Consider the following 21898-nt stretch of genomic DNA (forward strand, 5'->3'; position numbering starts at 1 on the left):
AAAGTGTTTCACTGGAAAAATCCCACCAGCTCTACTAGGGAGCCGTGCTCCAAGCTAATACCTCTACTGCATGATAGCTGCCATGCATAAGGCAAGTTCTAGGTAAACAGACCCTTGTTCAGGATTAAGTGCTTAAGGACCTGTTTGTGTAACCCTTACTCATGCAAACAATCCCACTCAGGACTCAGCATGAGTAAGGGTTGCATAATTGGGCCATCAGTGAATTTCCACACAAACATTTTTAGGAAGCAGCCAATCAGACAGGAACAAATGGCTGAAATTATTTGTATAACCACCATCATACATACATTTATTTTTACTTAGTTTACAATTGGACACTGGTTGAAACCTGCATGCTTAACTTTTCTTTTCTCAATTATGAAGTCACTACCAATATTTGTAAAGTTACAACATATGATTCAGGGAAATTGTTTTCATTTTATATTTCTGTTTTTATTTTCAGAATGATTTATATTCTGGGTCAGTTATCTATGATCTCTGTAATTCCATGACAACAGCCACTTAATGGTCCTGGCTGAACCATACTCTTCACATACCTAATGTTTAGAGAAAGATAGTTATTTCAATTTTTAAATTCCTGGGAGATATTCAGATTCTACTGTGATGGGTGAGGTGTGTAAAGGTAGCTACCTATAAACAGAATTTAAAATCACCTGGCTATGATAAAACTGAGCAAACCATTTTAAATTAGATTAATTGATTCTTTCATATACTTCAACATTTTGCTTGATCATATGACTTTTTTTTTACTCTAAAGTGAATTTAGTGAGAAAAGGTACTAGATTACAACATTGTACAACATGGGCAGCAAAGTAGCAAATTGTGCTAGTGAATTTCAGTGTTGTTTTAGGTTACAGGCAAAGCACAATTGTTTACTATTGTCATCCTTTTTTCCAATACTAATGTCTCATTTTGACACTAATGCCTGTGCTCTGCTGAGTGAAGCAGATGTCCAAGGACTAGTAGGTCAGGTTTCCAATGGAGGAGAAATCACTGATGTGGAGTCTGGGTAGATTCTAAATGTAACTTGTTTTATTTAAACATATACACCAGTCCTGAAAAAGGTAGTCAGACAGCATGCAGGCACTCTTTCTTTTAGGAATCGCAGTCCAACACCAGCGCCCAGTTTCCAGGGATCAACTCTGCCTCAAGAATAGCTTCTAATCAGAGACCATGTATGAGAGAAAGCTCTCTTGCTGCGCACACAGCTTGCATTCCAAGAACTATGCATTACAAAAATTATGTACAACACACCATGTCTACCCAAGATTGAACATTTGCTCAGACATTAAGAGAAAGAACTTGAAAGACTATGTATTACAATATCACTTGGCAACATCTGTCGTAACACCATTATTTATGATGTTGGAAACCAGATTCTGCACTGAAAAGGCTATGGCTATGCCAATACTACAGGGATTATAGCAGTGTAGTTATAGTGCCATATCTAATCTTGTAGTGTAGCTGCAGCCTACAGTGATGGAAGGCATTTTTCTGTTGTTGCAGTAGGAATATCACCTCCCCAAGCAAGGGTTTCTAGGTTGAAAGAAGTATTCTAGCTAGGTCGACTGAAACATTCTTCCATAGTCCTAGCTGCATCTACACAACAGTTAGGTCAGCATAGCTATGAGATGTGGATTTTTCACAGACCTTAGTGTCTTATCTATGTTGACCTAAAATTTAAGTGTAAACTAGGCCTAAATCCTAGAGAAGTTAGTTGAACATGCATTCCCATCAGTATTTGACATTTTCGAAGAGAGGACCAATCAGTATTGGTTGTGGTAGTAGTTTCTTAATGAAATAAACACAGATAAAAAAGCAGCAAGATGGTAACACCTTTTAATTCAGTTACGGTCTTCTGTTCATTGTGATCATACTTCACAAATCACAGAAACACTGAGTAAAAGGGAACAGTTCAGCTCCAAGACATGGGTGTGCATATGCCTGGGTGAGACAGGTACAGTACAAGTAGGCGAGAAAGGATACTGGTATTGACTAGAGCTGGTTGAAAGTTTTCCCACTAAATATATTTTTGATGGCAAGTGACTTTTTGACAAAACTGAAATTTCAGAGAAAACCGGATTTATTTATATTGTTTTTTGGCAACCAAAACCAAGACATGTTCAGATTTCAGTGAAAACCTATACCGTTTTGAAGGAAACTTCAGATAAAAAAATGTTTTTTAATTTTCATCCTTTTTTGTGGGTTAGCTAATCTGTTATTTAACAGGCCTTAACTTCCATGCTGAGACTGCACACATTTGCTTTTTATGACATATGAAATCTTCTACAGCTCCACTGCTAATAAACTATTTTAATGAGTTGAAAAACTGAAAATAAAAGTAGATACATTGTTATATTTTATGACACAGGGTAAGGATTTCTAAAGGCTGACTCAAAACCTTCTCCTTTCTTAAGCAACTTATGTTTCCTGTGGATTCATAATTAGAATTTAAAAAATGTGGCTTCAGTATTTCGATAAGGTTGGTCTGTTTAAAACCTTTTTTGCCCCCAAAATAAGAGTATTAGCCAGTGGCTAGCTGGATGTGCAGCTGTGGTAATCCCGTGCCCCCAAAAAACAAATAAACAAAACAAAACAACCCAAACCCCACCACCAACCTAAGATATTAGAATGGCTAAGGAACAAGATGGGAGAAAATACAGAAAAAAATGCCATTATATGAACCAGGTACTGGGCCTTATCTGGAATATGGTGTGCAGTATTGGCTGTTCCATCTTAAAGGATATTGAAGAATTAGAGGGGGCTCAGAGACATTAAGTGAAATTATTATGGCTGTGGAAACTTTCATGTGAAGAGAAATTGAAAAGATGGGGCTTGCTTACCTTAGAAAGCACATCAATAGGAAGGATGATAACCATTTATAAAATAATAAATGGTCTGGTGATTGGAAGCATCTTTTCTCCTTTCATTAGCTTGAAATTGTTCTATGGGGATTTCTTATTCAATTATAATATAAATGCATAAATAATATAGTTCAAGTGCTTTCCATCTGAGGACCTGAATGTGCTTTATATATATTAATTACTTATGCCTCATGACAGTCCTGCAACATACTGTATATAAATATTGTCTTTTCTGAGGCAGAAGAAGTTGAAATGATTTACCCAAGGCAAACACCAATACAAACAGAACCTTGGAGTTCTGAGTTTCAGTCCTCGGCTCTAATCATTGAACTGCACTACTCTCATTGAGTCTGTTTCATAAACTTTAGGTTATAGACCTGGTTCTCCACTGTGTTACTTCATTTTCATGTTAGTGTAACTTGAGATGTATCTGGCCCACGCATGCATAGTTTGCAAACTCTTGCACAGTGTAAATAATTTGTCCTATCATATTTACTAATCTCTCTCAAAATTCTGGAAAAAATGTGTATTAATTCACTTTGATTCTTTTCCAATGAATTGTTGCCCACCTAACCTAACCTATCCCATCACTTAGGGTTACTTACTTCCTCACTTACATAGAAAATACCCATTGGTTCTAACAGGAGTTGTGATAGTCTTAATGAAATCTAAATGAGAGAAAAATGATATAAATAGAACAAAAACCCTGCAGAAATGTCTCTGAAATTAAATTCTTCCCTTTGCTGAGCATTAGTGTGCTAACTAAGTAGCCAGAAGCTTTAGACGGAAGCAGAGGGTGACGACTTCATTTCTTTAGGAAACAAATGAAAGGACACAGACAAGGTAACTGTGAGAGTAATTAACCATTGGAACAATTTACCAAAGGTGGTGGTGGAGTCTCCATCACTAGCAATGTTTAAATTAAGATTTTTTTAAAAATAAGATCTGCTCTAGTTCAAAAGGAATTATTCTGGGGAAGTTGTCTGGCCTATGTTGCACAGGGGGGTCAGAGTAGAGATCACAGTGGTCCCTTCTGGCCTTGGAATCTGTTATCTGCATTGCTTATTTATATGTGGAGCCCCTGAAGAAACAATTCTGGACAGAAGAGACTACTAAACATCTAGTATGTTTAAATGTAAAACTTTAGAGATTCAGGAAAGTCTGCCCTGAACAAACAGACACAAAAAGTCAGTCCTATTTTTAACTGCTTCTCTTCAAATGCTCTTTTAAGCTCTGGTTAAGTGGTTTGGAGGATTGCTTCCTCCTGCCAGCTTCAAAGCCCTTCTGTCCAGGAGCTGGTACAAAGGGTAGCCACTTAACAGATTTTGCACCTTACCTTAACACCTTATTTCAAATGCATTTACACAGCATGGGCCTGTAAGGACCTGATTCTGCAGTCTTTCTGTTGTAACATTTACTCATGTGAGTGGCTCCACTAACTTGCATGGGCTGTCTTACCACTTTATCAGGATAGGAGGCACTATTACTTCACATTAGTACTCTTAAACTCTTGACATCTAAACTAAAGATCAGTGTTGCTGAATCTTGCAATTTTACTGGGAATCTTGCAATAGCTGATATCTTCCTTCAAGCCTCAACTGCTGGAGAAATATGATTTCTTGAGAAACTAAGCTTGCATCAAAAAAAAAAATTCTACTCCTTATGGTCACTGGGAAACAAATGAAAATGTGACCCAAGTGTAATCTAAATGCTCAAACTGAGATAAGAAATTTATTTTTAAATGTTTTGATTTGTAAGCCAATCGCATGATTTTGGGGACCTCACTCATGATTTTTTTAATGTTTTGGCTTAGCAATACTGAAGACTAACTTCTAGCATTTCTAATTCTAAGGCCTCGCCTGTGTACATTTTTTATAGTGGTATGAATATTTCAGTTAGAGTGATTTTTTTTAAAATAGTTATATCAGTACAACACATAGTGTGGATAGAATTATATTGGTATAAAGGTGCATTATACCAGTACATATTATTCCTGTTCCTGTGCAGGAATAGCTATATTAGTATGAAGCATCATTATATGGATGCAATTGCATCCACACTGTGGGAGGGTGGTAGAGGTGTGTGACACCCTGTACCCCATGTTCACCACTTTTATATGGTTATGATATATTTTGTACAAAGTATGCCTTGTGAGTACGATTTGAAAACTCATAATCTACTGAATATTATCCTGTTGAAATGTGTGCAACATCACTGCAATATTACCTCACAAGGCATACTTTGTATAAAAATAGTCAACATGGGGGTCAGGGTGTCACAGGGGGTTGGGCATTATACTGTTTTAACTGTAGTGGTATAGATAAAGTGGTACAATTTGTGTGTGCAGACAAGACCTTATTGGTAGGAGAGCTTCCCTTATTAAGTTGCATAAGTTTGCAAGTTTAGTCACATTGTCCTTCTTGAAGAATTGGGAACATTATTATGCACAGTATTCTAGGTGAAGTCTAACATGCCTCATACAGTAATAGCATCAATTGTTTGGTTCTGCAACTGCTAATATAAGTAAGTATTCTGTGTTCTTTCCCCTACAGCTTGGCACTGAGCCAATAGTTTCCATGACTTTTCCACACTAAACCCCCCAAATCCTTTTCCTGTTCAATGTGCTGTATAATTGTCCCATTTAGCACACTTTCTCTGGCTCAGTTCCTTGCTTCCAGACTAATTATTTTGCAATTATCTGTGTTGAACTGCTTTTGCTATCTGTTGGAGCAATCACTTAATGATTCAAATCCTTTAAATCAGGTTGCATTGTTCCTCGTTATTTATTCTGCCTCAAGTTTTAGTATCATCTACAAACTTGGTGAGCTTGTTTTGAATGACGGTGTTTGCATTGTTTCTGAAGGGAGTACAGGAAAGTTAATAAAGTTTTATTGTTTTGGAGTTGTCAGTTTGCATGCAAGTATTTGACCCCAATATTTTATTTTCAATTAATTAGCTTCCACAGTGAGTATATTATTGCGAAAGAAGATACTTATATGAATAATCTATTTTGGTAGGTACGGTATTCCTGTCATGGGGTCTGTATATTGTGTTTGGGTTCAACAGCTAAAGGATTAACAAAGCATCTGCCTTCCAACTCATACAGAGCCACAACACCTGTGCAGATGAAACTGTTGCAAGGCAGAAGAGTGTGGTGGCTGCTAGGAAGACTGGTGAGAAGCTGCCAGATAGACCAGTGCCCCTAAGAAGGAGACACTGGGAAAGACTACAGAGGTAGGAGGTAGCTCAGGGAACATCAAGGAACTGGTCCTGGCTATTTCAAACCAAGAGCCTAGCTGGAATGCAGTGAATGGAGTGGGGGTTGGCCTGGGATACCTTGCCTAGCCCATACAGGGACTCTTTGAGAAGATGGCCCTAAACCAGGAGAACTAGGGCTGATTTAGCCCTCATTGGAGACACAGAATGTCCATTTTCCCAGTATGATAAACTATTACTATTATTCTAAAGGTGACAGACCTTTGAGGACTCAGCCAGGAGAGGGTTTGGCCCAGAAAAGGACTTGACAAATCTAGAGTTGAGTGGGATGGAACTTAGTGGGTGTAGCTCCCTATCTCCCTGCAAGTGAACACTAATGAATGAAGACCCCCATGTTACAGTTACATCTGCTTCCTACAGAGATTAAGCTTTAATGCCTATGAAGTAGTTTTTCTTTTTCCATTGCTAAGAAAAGGCTCTCCCTAAGGACTTCAGTGATTACTCTACACTCAGAATGAAATTCCCCCCTGTGTAGAGAGGTCTGTGCATTTGTAAGCTCTGAGGCTGTAGGAACTGATTCAAACGTTCCCTTGTAACCCGGTGTGCTAACATAGTTTTCAGGAAACTTTCTCCAGCTAAGCAACAGTAGCTTAGGGGTGAATTCCACATCACATTGATTTTATTCAAGTCACTAGTGAACTCTCCTTCCTGTTCCATTAACCTCAGTGCAGTGTTAATTTAAAAATGTTGTTGGGACAACTAAACTTTAGTGTAGGATAGAAACTGAGAAAGACACGGTATAAAATAGACTTTAGTTAAACAGCTTAACTGATTACCTGTATCACTTTTCCTAGGGTACTTTTAATTTCAATTCATTAAACAGAAGGACTCGAGTGTTGAAGGTATGTCTCAAGAGAGATGTGCCAACAGCTATGCCCTAATTTGTCTTACGTAAACTAGTGTAACAAGATGTGTTGCACAAAGACTGGAAAATTCCAGTCCCACATACAAGAACTCTAAAAGTGGTGTTCTGACTAGATGGTGAGAGAGGACATTTGGAAGGACATTGTGCATCTTCTAAAGAAGTATGGGTTACTGTCTGATTAGTCCATGCTAGCACCTGGGATGTATCCTTTGGCCAATTTTATAGTTATACTTGCTCAAGTTGCAGTATCTCCAACATTCTACTACCTGCTGAAATGTCCAGTTTAAAGTTCATATAATTTATACAAAGTCTGTCCATATTCTTTGATGCTCTTTAAACTTGTTTTTAACAGTTCATTTTACAATCAAAAGTTACTTCAAGAACCGTTCAGGAACAGCAGGTCAGAACAGTTATATAAATATTCCATTTCTGGTATCCTTGTTTTAACAATAATAGTTGGACCTTCTTATGTATGGTGGAGGTGAGTCTTTGTATTATTAACCAAACAGTTAAATTTCTGATTATTCCACTGTGTGGTCAAGTGTCCTTATAAACATACTGTTTGGTTTCAGTTCCTTTTATTTACTGCTGCTTTCAGCACAGTTATATTTCACTAACACATAATATAAGCATGCTTGACTGCAAACATTAGCCTTCTTCAGTTTGTCGCTGTGATGTTTCTTGGGATGTCTAGGACTGTGGGCTACCTTGTTATCCTCTTGCCTTAGTGAAAAACAGACTTGCTGGTGCTAAATTAGATGTTAGTTCCCTCGTCACCCCAGTCTGTTAGCCACCCCAAACAATCTCCTCAGAAGCTCTGTCAGCCTTTCACTCTGCCATACAGGTAGCACTTGGTATATTCCAATTCCCAAACACCTCAGAAGCATCTTCCTGTAGTGTTCAGCCCTTGTCACTGGACACTCTCAGTAATTGCCAAGTCTGCTGTCTCCAAAGAGACAGTGTACATACAACTGGAAAGTCATCACTCGGGATTGGATCCTTTATAACAACGTAGCACTGTAAATTATTTATGATGAAAACAAATATAAGTTTATTAACAAAGAACAGATTCACAGATTTAGGTGAGTATTGAGAAAGAATAATGGAAACAGAAATGGTTACAAAAATAAAATGCTTATAAGAAACTAAACATAATGTTGACAGGCTACATTCCTTTGTCCAAAATAGCTTTTCACCCTTAAAGTCCTTTTGCAGAGCTTGTTGATTTTCAATCCAGTCAGGATCCAGATTATCAGGAGTACCACCAACACGAGTGTTCCTCAATTAAATGCAGAACTAAGGGTTTCTTTTAGAATAGTAGTCATGATAGTCTGTATCAGCAAAAACAACGAGGAGTCCTTGTGGCACTTTACAGACTAACAGATTTGTTTGTCCTTCTTATCATCCGTAGTAAAAGACAGTCTGCCCCAAAGAGCTTAGAGTTGAAAATATTCTTTTGAAGTATATCCCCAGATAAGATTCTCCTTCCCCAGTTGCTGGTTCTTTGCTGTGCTGATTTTACATCCCTCTGTTAACTTGTATTTTCCTGTTTACTTCACTTGCTAGGGCAACTCCCGTTATACAGCAGACCCTTGCTAGAATGCACATCTTTATACTGCAAATTTGGTTATAACGCAGGACTGTGCCTGGATCCCAAATTTAATTACCTTCATTCTTCATTAGAATCCATGGCAACGCAGTCTCTGCATTAATGCGAGACCACGTGTGGATCCAAAACCCTCCATTCTAGTAGGGGTCCAGTGTACTTGGCTTCACAATGCTTAATTTACATTAGAGACAGGGATAGCTGAATAGACATGTTTTGTCTGGCAGAAACCTGCTTGTCCACTCTACCTTGTGTGCCAGACCCAGGCCAGTGTGGTACAGGAGTCTGGTAGAGGGCAAATATACTAGTCACTGGCTGAGTAGTTTTCTCTTCCCTGAGTGACTAGAGCAGGGGCTGCACTGGAGTAATCAGGAACCTGCTAGAACCAATTAAGGCAGACAGGCTGATTAGAACACCTGCAGCCAATCAAGGCAGGCTAATCAGGGCACCTGGGTTTAAAAAGGAGCTCATGTCAGTCAGGGAGAGAGGAGCTAGAGGAGAGGAAGTGTGTGTGAGGAGCTGGGAGCAAGAGACACAAGGAGCTGAGACTGGGAGGGTGTGCTGCTGGAGGACTACGGAGTACAAGTGTTATCAGACACCAGGAGGAAGGTCCTGTGGTGAGAATAAAAACGGTGTTTGGAGGAGGCCTTGGGGAAGTAGCCCAGGGAGGTGTAGCTATCACACAGCTGTTACAAGAGGCACTATAGACAGCTGCAATCAACAGGGCCCTGGGCTGGAACCCGAAGTAGAGGGCGGGCCCGGGTTCCCCCAAACCTCCCAACTCCTGATCAGACACAGGAGGAGTCGATCCAGACTGTGGGGAAGATCACTGAGGTGAGCAAATCTGCCAATACGCGCAGGACCCACCAAGGTAGAGGAGGAACTTTGTCACACTTGTTACAGACTTTACAGCATAATATCACACAGCGTTAATACATAAATTTCAGAGTGATATTAATGATCAGAGTCACTGGTTTTCATTGGATACCTCACAAGACACTCTTTGGATAAACACTATTAAAACAGTGTATTAGCTGTAATGAGTTTGTCAGACTTGATAGGAATTGCCAACAGAATACTGAACCTATTTGCCCTGAGAGGTTTTTTTAGGGTCACAATCTATTTAGCTAAAAGAAATCAATATGAACACAATCCGTCTCTCCTAATAGGATTGCCCATGAGATAAATCCTGGCCTTAAAGTCTACAATATTTTGCCGATAGCTGCATCCCTTATGGCTGACTTCCCCCTTACACACATTTTGTTTAGAATATTAGATTCCATCGAGGTCCCCATTTTACTACTGTATCTGGCACATCATATAAATTTCAAAGTCTGATATTAATCTTATTACTATTTTCTTTCATTCATTCACAAACAGGGAGAGGGGGAAGTCTCTTTAGGTGCATCAGCTTGCAAAAGGCTGCAGCAACTGAGTTTCCTCAGACCATGGAAGAAAATCTAGCCATTAGACCACAGATTTTTATATTCTTAGACCTCCATTCTATCTTTTCTAAAAGGTCTTGATGCCTGGGCTATTCTTAATAGTAATCATTCATAACTTGAGGGGTGGGAGGGCTCAGTTACTATAAAACTACAAAGAAGGCGGCCAAAATATGACTTGATAGGAAAACAGTCCAGGAATCTTAAACATTAAGAGCCATTACACGAAATTTTTTTTTTTTTTTAAACCAGGAGACTTTTTTGGATAACATTGTTAAAAACAAAAAGAAAAACACAATCTCTTTTGTTCTAAAACTAATTGACTGGATAGTCATCTCTGAGTTCTCTTAACCCATTTCCATCTTGAAAAACATATCTTGATTATTTGTTGTTGTTATAGCAATACCCAGAGGTTCAACTGAGAACAGGACCTGGTTGTATTGGGTATGACGCATATAGTGCCTGCTGCAAAGAGTTTACAGTCTAAACAGACCAGTCAGAGGGTGGAAAGTTACTCTTCTATTTAGTACTTGAATTAAATATTGAACAGATTACAGTAATACAATGATAAAACAACAAATGATATTTCTCTTTGAGTTTAAGGGGAGAAGAGACCACCAGTCATCTAATCTGATCTCCTGTATATCACAGGCTATTAAACATCAGTCAGCTACCCTGATACCAAGACCACCAACCAAAATTAGACCAAAGTATTAAGCCCTCGGGAAACTAAACTGTTGTGTGCCATGGGAAGAGAACAGGAGGGACCATTGGGCATCAATGTCAGAAACCTCTGAAATGGCAGAGAATTGAATTGGTGAGATGTATTCAGATGATCCTAACAAGTGACCTGTGTCCCAGGCTGCAGAAGAAGCTGAAAACCTACCATGGTCCTTGCCAGTCTGATCTGAGGAAAAATGAGTCCTAAGTATAGGCTGATAGAGAGGATTACCTCATTCTCTGGCTTTACTCTCAGGACAATATCTTATCATGTCAAGAAATAACTGTGACATTACACCCCATATTCTTCTTAGAAATATTGTTATGATACGAATATGGTGTAACTAAGATATGTTTTATGCAAGAGGGGTCATGTGAGGTATCATTGAAAAAGTTATGATCTACTGAATATGTTTATCCAATTTGTATTAGGGCCGTATGACCTCCTGAGGTCCCTTCCAGCCCTGATATTCTATGATTAATCGCAGTTAACTTATGCGATTAACTCAAAATTAATCGTGACTAATCACACTGTTAAACCATTTAAATTTATTAAATATTTTGGATGTTTTTCTACATTTTCAAATATATTGATTTCTATTACAGCACAGTATACAAAGTGTACAGTGCACACTTTATATTTTTTATTATAAATATTTGCAATGTAAAGTGGTAAACAATAGAAATGGAATTTTTTAATTCACCTCATACAACTACTGTAGAGCAATCTCTTTATCGTGAAAGTGTAACTTACAAATGTAGATTTTTTTTTTTCTGTTATATAACGGCACTCAAACAAAACTATCAAAAACTTTAGAGCCTAGAAGTCCACTCAGTCCTACTTTTTGTTCAGCCAATCCTAAGACAAACAAAAGTCTCTTACTTTTACAGGAGATACTGCAGCCTGCTTCTTATTTACAATGTCACCTGAAAGTGAGAACAGGCATCCACGTGGCACTTCTGTAGCCAACGTTTCAAGGTATTTATGAGCCAGATATGTTAAACATTCATATGTCCCTTCATGTTCTGCCACCATTCCAGAGGACATGCTTCCATGCTGATGATGCTTGTTAAAAAATGTGTTAATTAAATTTCTGATTGAACTCCTTGGGGGGAGAATTGTGTCTCTTGTTCTGTTTTACCCTCATTCTGCCATATATTTCATATTATAGCTGTCTCGGATGATGACCCAGCACATGTTCATTTTAAGAACACTTTTTTGCATTTTGTCAAATCTGCTGTGAAAGGAACCAATGTGAGATTTCTAAAAATAGCTACAGCACTCAACCCCAGGCTTAAGAATCTGAAGTGCCGTCCAAAATCTGAGAGGGACAAGGTGTGAAGCATGCTTTCAGAAGTCTTAAAAGAGCAACACTCAGATGTGGAAACTACAGAGACTGAACCATCAAAAAAGATCAACCTTCTGCTGGTGACATCTGACTCAGATGATAAAAATGAACATGTGTTGATCTGTTCTGCTTTGGATCATTATCCAAGCAGAATCCATCATGAAGGGACATATGAATCTTTAGTGCATCTGGCACATAAATATCTTGCGACGCTGGCTACAACCATGCCATGCAAATGCCTGTTCTCACTTTGAGGTGACATTGTAAACAAGTGCACAGCATTATCTCCTGAAAATTGCAACCAAACTTATTTGTCTGAGTGATTAGCTGAAGTAGAACTGACTGGTCTTGTAGGCTCTAAAGTTTTACAATGTTTTATTTTTGAATGCAGTTATTTTTTGTACATAATTTTACATTTGTAAGTTCAACTTTCATAATAAAGCAATTGTACTACGGTACTTGTATGAGGTGAATTGAAAAATACTATTTTGTTTTTTACAGCGCAAATATTTGTAATAAAAATAAATAGAAATTGAGCACTCTATGCTTTGTATTCTGTGTTGTAATTGAAATCAATATATTTGAAAATGTAGAAAATATCCAAAATATTTAAATAAATGGTATTCTATTATTGTTTAACCATGTGATTAATCACAATTTTTTTAATTGCAATTAATTTTTTAATTGCTTGACAGCCCTAATTTGTATGCATGTATTATTTTTGTATCTGAAGCTAGGAATATTGACCATGTATCAGTATTTCAAATGTTCTACTTTGGGTGACACCCCCAACTATCCCTTCAGGTTCAACAATGAAAAATTTAGACTGGGCTGATGGCACATCAGCAGAGGCAATGGACTGTGAAAGAGCTTAGTCTTCTTGTGGATGTTCCAAACAGCCTGTGAGTAATGGCTGGTATGACCTTGCAAAGACATGTGACTGAGTCACCTGGTACTAGACCTCACCTTGGAACGCCAGAGTTTTTCCACTGGAAAACAAAGGGTTCCCACCATACACAAGCTATATAAGGCAGGGGTGTGACATCATCAAGTTCTCCTCTGCTTCCCCACCCAAAGACATTGGAAAAAACCTGGAAACAAGAACTGAACTGGGGAGAGAAGAACTAAGCCAAGGCTAGAAGGGTGCTCAGCCCGTGATTGAGAATACCTGAAGTTTCAAGCTGCAGGCCAGTACAGCTGGCTTTCAAGAATCTCTTTGATCTGCCTGAGACAATATTTAGGGTGAGAAATCAATATTTGTAGCCAATTTCTTTAGTGTATTAAACAAAGGCTGTGTGTTTTGTTTTATTTGCTCAGTAATTTGCTTTGTCCTGATTGTTATCTCTTATCATCACTTAAAATCTACCTTTTCTAGTTAATGAAATTGTTTTTGTTTGTTCTAAAACCCAGTCTGTGCAATTCATAAAGGGGGTGGGGCAGAGAGGATAAGAGGCTATGCATGCCTTCCTTCACCTTACGGAGGGGGTGGATTTCACAATATACCTTTGGCTCTGCACTCCAAGGGAGGAGGGCACCTGAGTAGTGGGGCAAGTCTCTTAAGCTGAGTCTTCCCAGAGCTGATCTCAGTGTCTGTGTCTTTCTGCAGCTGGGTGTGGCCCTGCTTATGTGTGCACTAGTGGAGGTTTAAGAGCCTGCACCGCAAGACAAGGTAAAAGGGGGCCCAGGCTGGTAGAACAGGTGGGTTCAGTGGTATCCCAGTACATCAGGTGGCACCTTAAAAGGGGGCAATCCGTTACAATAACTAGGAGACAGAGAGAGCGAGACTCTCACATTTTATACCCTGGCGACTAGGGCACAAGATTGGGATATGGAAGAAACCAGATTCAAGTCCTGTGCTCTATCTGATTAAGAGCAGATTTTTTCACTCAAAATCAAGCAAAGCAGGGACTTAAACCTGCTTGTCCCACGTCACAGGCCAGTGCCCTAACCCCAGGACATGCATACATGACACAATTCATGTTTCACAGCTTTTGTTTTCATTCCAATGCAGAATGAAAATAAATTTTGAAACCTTGACATCATGGTGATATGTAATTGTCATCCTCTGGTCAGCTCTACTGACAGTGACTTTGTGGTCAGTGAAAACAAGTGCAAGTCACATTCATCGTAGTGATGCTAACTCAACTCTTTACAAACACAATCTAATATGCTAAATCCTTGTACTGAAGATAAGCCTTTCATCTGACCAGACTATAGGCTATATTGCCTGCCCTTGGTTCATGGATCAGCAGGGCTAGACCAGTTTTGGGGGATTACAGAACAGAATAGTAGAGGGCTGGTGAGGTTTTTGCTGCCAAACTCAGCCCATCAGCAAGGAACATTCTCTGAAAAGGGTAGGCAAAAGGAGAGATTGACTTCAGTTTAGACTTTTTTTTCTGGAACTTGAATGAAGTTTAACTTAGACCTGGGCTTGAGCAGTTAGTAGAAGCAAGCCTTACCTTATTCCTAGACTGGGGTTGAGTACAATTGATTTGCCTTTAAAGATGTGTATTTTTTTTTTTTTACGATAGTCAACCACAAAATGTTTAAACTTCACTCACCATACAAGATCCTTTCCTGCTTCAACTGTCTTCACACAGTCTTTCTTCTGGTAACTGATTTGGAGAATGCGAGGTGCCCAGCTGCCATTAGGATGGGCACCCTAAAACAACCTGTATAGATAAAGCCCTGGTAATTAATACACACTCCTGTTTTAATAACTTGTTACCTTAAATTTCTAACATAGAACCTTCCCAAATGTCTACTGAATTTGCCTTCTCTCTCATGGCAGTAATATCTTCAAAGAACTCCATAAGGGTAGTTATGATTAAATTTCATTGCTTTTTCACCATCTTTTTCTAGTCAGCAATGAGCAGCTCCATTGTCAATATAAATATAATACTTGTTTCTGGACTCCTTTAAATAAATCCATGGTACTTCAGTAGTGCCTGTAAAATATGCTGGATGACAAGAAAAGGTATATCTGCTTTATTATCTGCTCTGATGGTCAGAAAAGTTTCTCTGCTCCTGGCTAAAGGGATTACTCTAAGGCTTTATTAAACAAGATGTCCACTCATTTTGTATTCTAATCACACCAAGTCATTTATTATGAATTTGAAATTCAATGAAGGGGCCAGAATCCACAGTCAGAGTTGGATTCATCCAGAGAATAATGAGAGGGTTTTTTGTTTGAATTTTAATGAAGGGCATTGCTATTTGTTATTTAAACCACACATGAATATTGATAGTGACCCTGTTGCTAATGATTGATTTCTAGATTCAGGGTGGAAGGATAGCTCAGTGGTTTGAGCACTGGCCTGCTAAATCCAGGGCTGTGAATTCAATCCTTGAAGGGGCCACTTAGGGATCTGGGGCAAAATCAGTACTTGGTCCTGCCTAGTGAAGGCAGCAGGCTGGACTCAATGACTTTTCAGGGTCCCTTGCAGTTCTATGAGATAGGTATATCTCCATATATTATTTATTTAGATTTATAGGAGACTGGCAAATATACAATTGATAGCATTTAAATTAAAATCTACCAAATGGTGGGATTTTTAAACATATACAAATATAGTAATTTTGTTAATATTCAGGAGTGGACTAATAACTAATAGACATGCTATTAACCTTTGTAAACAGAAATATAGATGCACAATATTCCTGTGACGGATGAACCCTTAACTCTTGACTTTTCAGGAGTTTCTGACTCTTTAACGATCCCACATGAACACATTCCAGACCAGATCATTAAAAAGATTTCACCAGACATGAAGAAATGGCCTTCACATATCTAGGACGTCCACCGCTAGGTCCATAACTTCCTACCCTCCACCTTCTCTGTCATAACTATATATTAACCTATGAAAAGTGTCTGCCTGCCTGCCTTACAGAAGCTGTTACTCAATATATCACAGTTGGGATCAATCCTCTCTATTGCTGAATTACTTGATTTGATAGTCATATTATCCTCCCCACTAAAGTTTTCTCCTCTCTTCTAAATTTTAATTTCTATACATTCTGCAGTTATGGTATTTACCAACTCATACTGTAACCTTCTTAGAGCTTTGGTTCGGAGAAACACCACTGTTTCTCTAAGTAGGAGCAGCAGACATAACATACACTTTTATTTCCCATGTGATCTTTCTTATGAATGAGCTAGGCAACTCAGGACTTGGTGTGCCATTGCCTTGTGTCTTGTGTAGGCATTTACTTCACTGCAAATATTCAGGGTAACTATGAATCTGCTTAGTGGGTGAAGAAGCAGAGGACAGAATGGATCTCCCATCTCTCCTTTCTTGTTCCACCTTGATTTTAGGTTAATTCCCTGTTTGTCACTGGAGGTTTATAGAACTGTTGTGCTATTTAAAATGATCCTTCTGCTGGGTTCCCCTCTAAATAAAAGGGAACTATGTGTTTTCCAAATCTGACTTTCTTGGATGTATATTCCTTTTGAAAGCTTTTTGTCTCCTTAAAATATTCAAAACATTATGGCAGCATTCATTCTCCTTAAGGGTTTCTGAAACTATCAACAATACATTTGGAAATTCCTAAAATGCCATTTTTTAAGGCTCAAAATCTGATATTTTTAAAGTTACCTTGTACCTGATCCTTTAGCTGTTCATCAGTTACTCATTTTTCTTTTCTATTGACTTCTTTTTTTGGCCTACTTTTATGAACAATTCTTTAATCCCAAACCTTCCCTAACTTTGCCTTTGCCTTTCGTATTTGGGGTCTGATTGTCCATTACCTTGCACTTTCTGCAGTCTTTTACGGCCTGGAAAAACTGATTTGGTAGTGTTTTATATACCCTTTGCATTTCATTTGCACAGATGTAAATAACACAAGGTGCAAGGCAGTGAGGAATCAAGCCCTTTAGTCAATGCTGATCGATTTCAAGCCCTTCTGCAATTAAACTCATCTGCCTATTCACTTAGGCTTTTAGCAGTTATTCATGCTTTTAGCCAAATTAAATACAAACCTAAGTTAGTTTTTTTCCCCCTGTATTCTAAATGTCAACCCAAACTGAATTTGAAATACTGCTTTTCTGTATTAAAAACACCTGGGACTTGAAACAGACAGACCTCCTGAAAAATGCTTCAGATTCTAGCCTACAGAGAGCTTTCATTTAAGTTCACCTTTCACATTTACAAGCACTAAGAATATACAAGTTCAGTGTTATATTATTTTCAGAAAGTTTACTGCGACTACTTAAAAGCTTTACAGGAGGAGGGTAAAATAATTAAATTAATGAGGGCTGTAGATATGCAGATCTATCTTTATTGCAATATATTTTCAGGATGCTTGTTGAACCAGCCAGGCCTCACTATATAGTGTACTATGCCAGGGTTGCTAGGATAAAACTGGAATAGCATCATGAAGAATCAGGCTGACATGCTGCAAAAATTGACTGTGTTAAACCTAAAATTCAAGTAAGAATGGACGTGGATTTTGGTAGGGAAATAAAGACAATCTCTCAGTTTATTAGCTGATGAACTACTGGTAGCTTCTTCTTGGAAAAGGGAAATGGAATGTCCAAAATTTGTGAAAAGATTAAAAATATCTGATATTATCGTTATGAGAAAATTAATGCATTAATACACAGCAAAAATAGGCAAAGGACATACAGATTTTCAGATACTTGGTAACTATTTGTTCAATAGTCAGGCAGAATAGACTTGTGTGCAAAAAATCACAAAAAACAAACAACATTGGGTTTGACAAACTACTTTTACTGTTAAGTGTAATAGATAGACTTTGGGTGGCTACTATGAATGTAGACAGAATTTTATTTAAGTTCTGTAAGGAAAACCCCAGAAATATGTCCTTAATGTTGAAGGAACGACCATCTTGTAACCTGGTATTGTCTAGTCTCAAAAAATGTGATAAGTGTATTATTCCTAATGTTTCTCAAAACAAACATTGTATCCATTGTTTGTAATTGTTAATATTTTATTTTCAGTACATGCATGATGATGATTTGTAAAATTGCTTGTATTTCCATTAGTTCTATCTAGATTCACTGCTAAAATAATTCCATTAAAGAGCAGTAAAAATAGATAGCCCTCAACATGTGTAAGGCTATCACAATCTGAATTAACAAAGCACTGACCATTATATAAAAACACCTCATGGTGACCCCTTGTATCTTACAAAAGAGAATAAATGGCTTGACTCAACATCATCTGGAAAATCCTAGCTTTGGCGACTCTCGTGTTTGAGAGTCCAGAAATGAATTACTTCATCCGTATTTCCAGGGTTGCTTTTCCTGATTTACAAACCTTAATGATATATAACATGGTTGGCTAATGATGGACAGAACCTTTCCAATGACTTTGGTGGGAGTTTGTTTGGACTTCTAGGCACGGATGCAGTAAGTTGTTCTGTGCTAGTGAACCTCACTGAAGTCAGCTGGGGTCTGCCCATGTGGAACAATTTCCAGAATAACAGTGTAAGGTAGGAAACTTTTTGACTAACTGCAAACCCAATACTCCTGATTAAACCCTTCCATTAATGCCTATTAGAAAACATACAGTAGTTTTTATACTAATTGAATTACTCTTCCCCTGGTATTCACAGTCTATATAACAATCCTTAAAAGTAGGTTCCAATTAATCTTATGCCGAATTGTAACTGTTCCAGAAAGCACTATGGGATGAATATTAAATTAAGCTCTACAAAGCTTATTTCTTTGCAAACTTTTTTTGTGAAAAGCCCTACCATGTGGTTAAATTTGATAAAGATCACTTAGTGTTCTTTATTAAAGTCAGCAGCCCCTGAAACCACAGGAAAACCCTAAGTAATTAAATAGAAGAAAAAAAAATCACAGTCCACCCCAAATCCTCATCTAACCCATCTAGTTATATTTAGCTCTGTGCTGCTATTGTTTTTTTCAAGCATAGAAATCTTCTTTCTTCTTTACACTTTAGAAGAGCAGCGAGGATGTAAATCCTATACAAAGGCATGCATTTCTCTACATAACAAGAAAAGAACCATTATTTGTTACAAAAGGGGGAACATGATATTTCCTTAATGACGTTGTCTCACAAATAATCAAAATGGTTTTTCTACCTGAACTCCTAAAGAAAAAGTCAGATGAGCTCTATGGGCTTTTACTGGTGACAATATAGTAAGGTATTCTAAGATACAGCACAGTTAAAAGAGAATTGTCTAAAAGTCTGTTACATCAACATTCCTGAATTCCCTAAACAACATTATTTAGGTCCTCATTAAGCATGTGCTTAACAATAAACAGAAAAGTAGTGCCAGATAAGTTGATTAATCGGTGCTCACTTTTAAAAGTTGCTGTATGGATTGTGAATGCAGGTGGGAGAGCGGTAAGTAGTATGAATATTGTAAGAAATCAAGAAGAGTATTCGTTTATGTTAGACATGTGCTTAAGTACTTTGGTGGATTGGGGCCTTACTATTTTTGCCTTTCAAATACTTTATAAAGCAGAGAAGGTTTCTTTTTACATGTAACCTTGTAAGTATGCTGTGGCCTCTTCTCTGTTAGGAAAATGCATCATGGTTGAACTAGATTGACAGCATGATGCTAATTGGTAAGTAGGGCTGGTTCAAAGTTTGCCTTGCAAACGTGTTTCAAAGGAAAATTGAGTTTTTTTGACTAATAATAAATTTAAAGTGACTATTTTCTGTGGAAAAGTTTGACTTTTTGTCTAAAAAAACCCTAAATATTTGAAAACTTTTTCAGCCAAAACCTAAAACATCTTCAAATTTAGAAATGTTGTCAAAACATTGTTCCCAAAATTAAAATGTTTTTATTTCAGCTCATTCAACTTTAAACTGCATCGTGAGCTTCTACTGTTTCTCATGGGAGTTGTAGTTTGAATGCTTCAATACTCCCATTCTCTATCAGCCAGTTTCTTAGCTAGACTGTATCTCCCATGATGCATCACGGCCACATGAATCCTGTGATGTACTGTGAAGAGTCATCAAGACAGAAGACCTTGGGTGCGTCCTGGGAGACGTAGGTCGGTCAGTGAGCTGGGCCCAAAGAGGAGAAAAGGGAGGTAGAGGCACTGGAAGTGCAGTTCCCACAAGGCATTGCAGCAGCACACTGTGTAATGTAAGACTATCCCAAATGTTTTGGTTTGACAAAGCAAAATATTTTTATTTGTGCTTGAGTCTAATCAAAATATTTCACTTTGACTTTTCCCAGTTCAAGCTTTGAGTTTTCAGCCAAAAGGTTTTGTTTTTGAAAAATTATTTTTTCCATGGAGCACCTTCCCCACCATTTTCCTACCAACTTTATGGTCGTATAGACAAGATATTAATGATCATTGTGTCAGCTCATCATAAGCAAACAATATTGATTTCAGGATTGTGATAGGGCAAGGCCAGATGGCTACAGTAAAGTGGTGAGGAACAGGTATGTTAGACCCAGGCTTAACAAATCCCTGGTATCTTGGCAACCATTGGCAGTTGCTCCAGGTTAATCAAGACATCTGGGGCCAATTAAGATCCTTCTAGAAGGCAGTGGAGATAGCTAGATTGATTAGGACACCTGAAGCCAATCAATAGCTGGCTGGAACTAGTTAAAAGCCTTCCAGTTAGTCAGCGAGATGTGGGTGTCAGGAGTTATAGGAGGGAGCTGTGCCATTGGAGGAATGAAGTAGTATGAATCCATATCAGGTGTAAAGAAGGAGGCCCTGAGGTAACAGTGAAGGAGATATTGAGTGGGGGCTTCTGTGGCGAAGTGGCCCAGGGAACTGTACACGTCCTATTTCCCAAAAGTCAGCTACCATAGCTGCTAATTTTAGGGTCACTGGGCTGGAGCCTGGAGAAGAGGGTGGGCCTGGGCCCCCCCTACCCTGGATTAATCACTGAGACTGGGAGACAACAGAGACTGTGTGCGGGAGGATTGCTTCTCCTCACCTCCGTTGTTGGCTTATGATGAAAATGGCTCAGTAAGCTGTGACCCTTGCCTCTAGAGAGAGAAGGGCTACGTGGAGGGTCACAGTGAGACTCTGAGGCTTGCAAAAATCTGCCAGGAAAAGCAGGACCCACGGAGTCAAGGACAGAACTTTGTCACAGGGTTTATTCATGACTTGCTGATTTAATGGTAAACTTGTCAATGTAGACAGCTATACATCCAGTCAGTTGTGATCAGTGTTGACACTAAACATAAATGTCAAAAGTTGAGTTTAATCACAGTTAAATTTCCTTGTGAAGACCAGCCCAGTTAAATAGCTACATAAAATATAATGGATTAGAAGGTGACTCAAATAATTCTTCTGGATAGAATTGTTAATAAGAGTCAGAGCAGAACTAATGGGGCTCTGGTTTATTTATGCTAAACTTTGTTGATCAGATTTTGGTTTTGCGAAAACAACCAACCCACTGATCAAAGAAACCCAAACCAAAAGGAGTGTTTAATTCAGATTCTACTTTAGTCCAGTTTCTGAAGTTTGGGATTTGTGTTTTTAAAAAAAAATGGCTCTGGTTCCCTTTATAATGGGAAATCAACATTATAAATTATAATGACCTAGTTACAGGAAGACAATAGCATGCTAGTATAAGCAACTAGCAATGACTGCCTATAGCTCTCATGGTTACTAAACAAACATTAGCTTTGCTTTGTATGGATAAGCACTATACTTAGAGGCAAACATATTACTAAACGGTTTCCCACTCAACAAAATATTATAGTGTAAATTGGACTATAGGCACTACAGATTATCTGTAAAGCTATTGATATCACCTGTTAAAGCTTAAATATGTTTGAGGTTTCACTCA

Source organism: Chelonoidis abingdonii, chromosome 7 (genome assembly GCF_003597395.2).
Source record: "Chelonoidis abingdonii isolate Lonesome George chromosome 7, CheloAbing_2.0, whole genome shotgun sequence".
NCBI lineage: Eukaryota > Metazoa > Chordata > Testudines > Testudinidae > Chelonoidis > Chelonoidis abingdonii.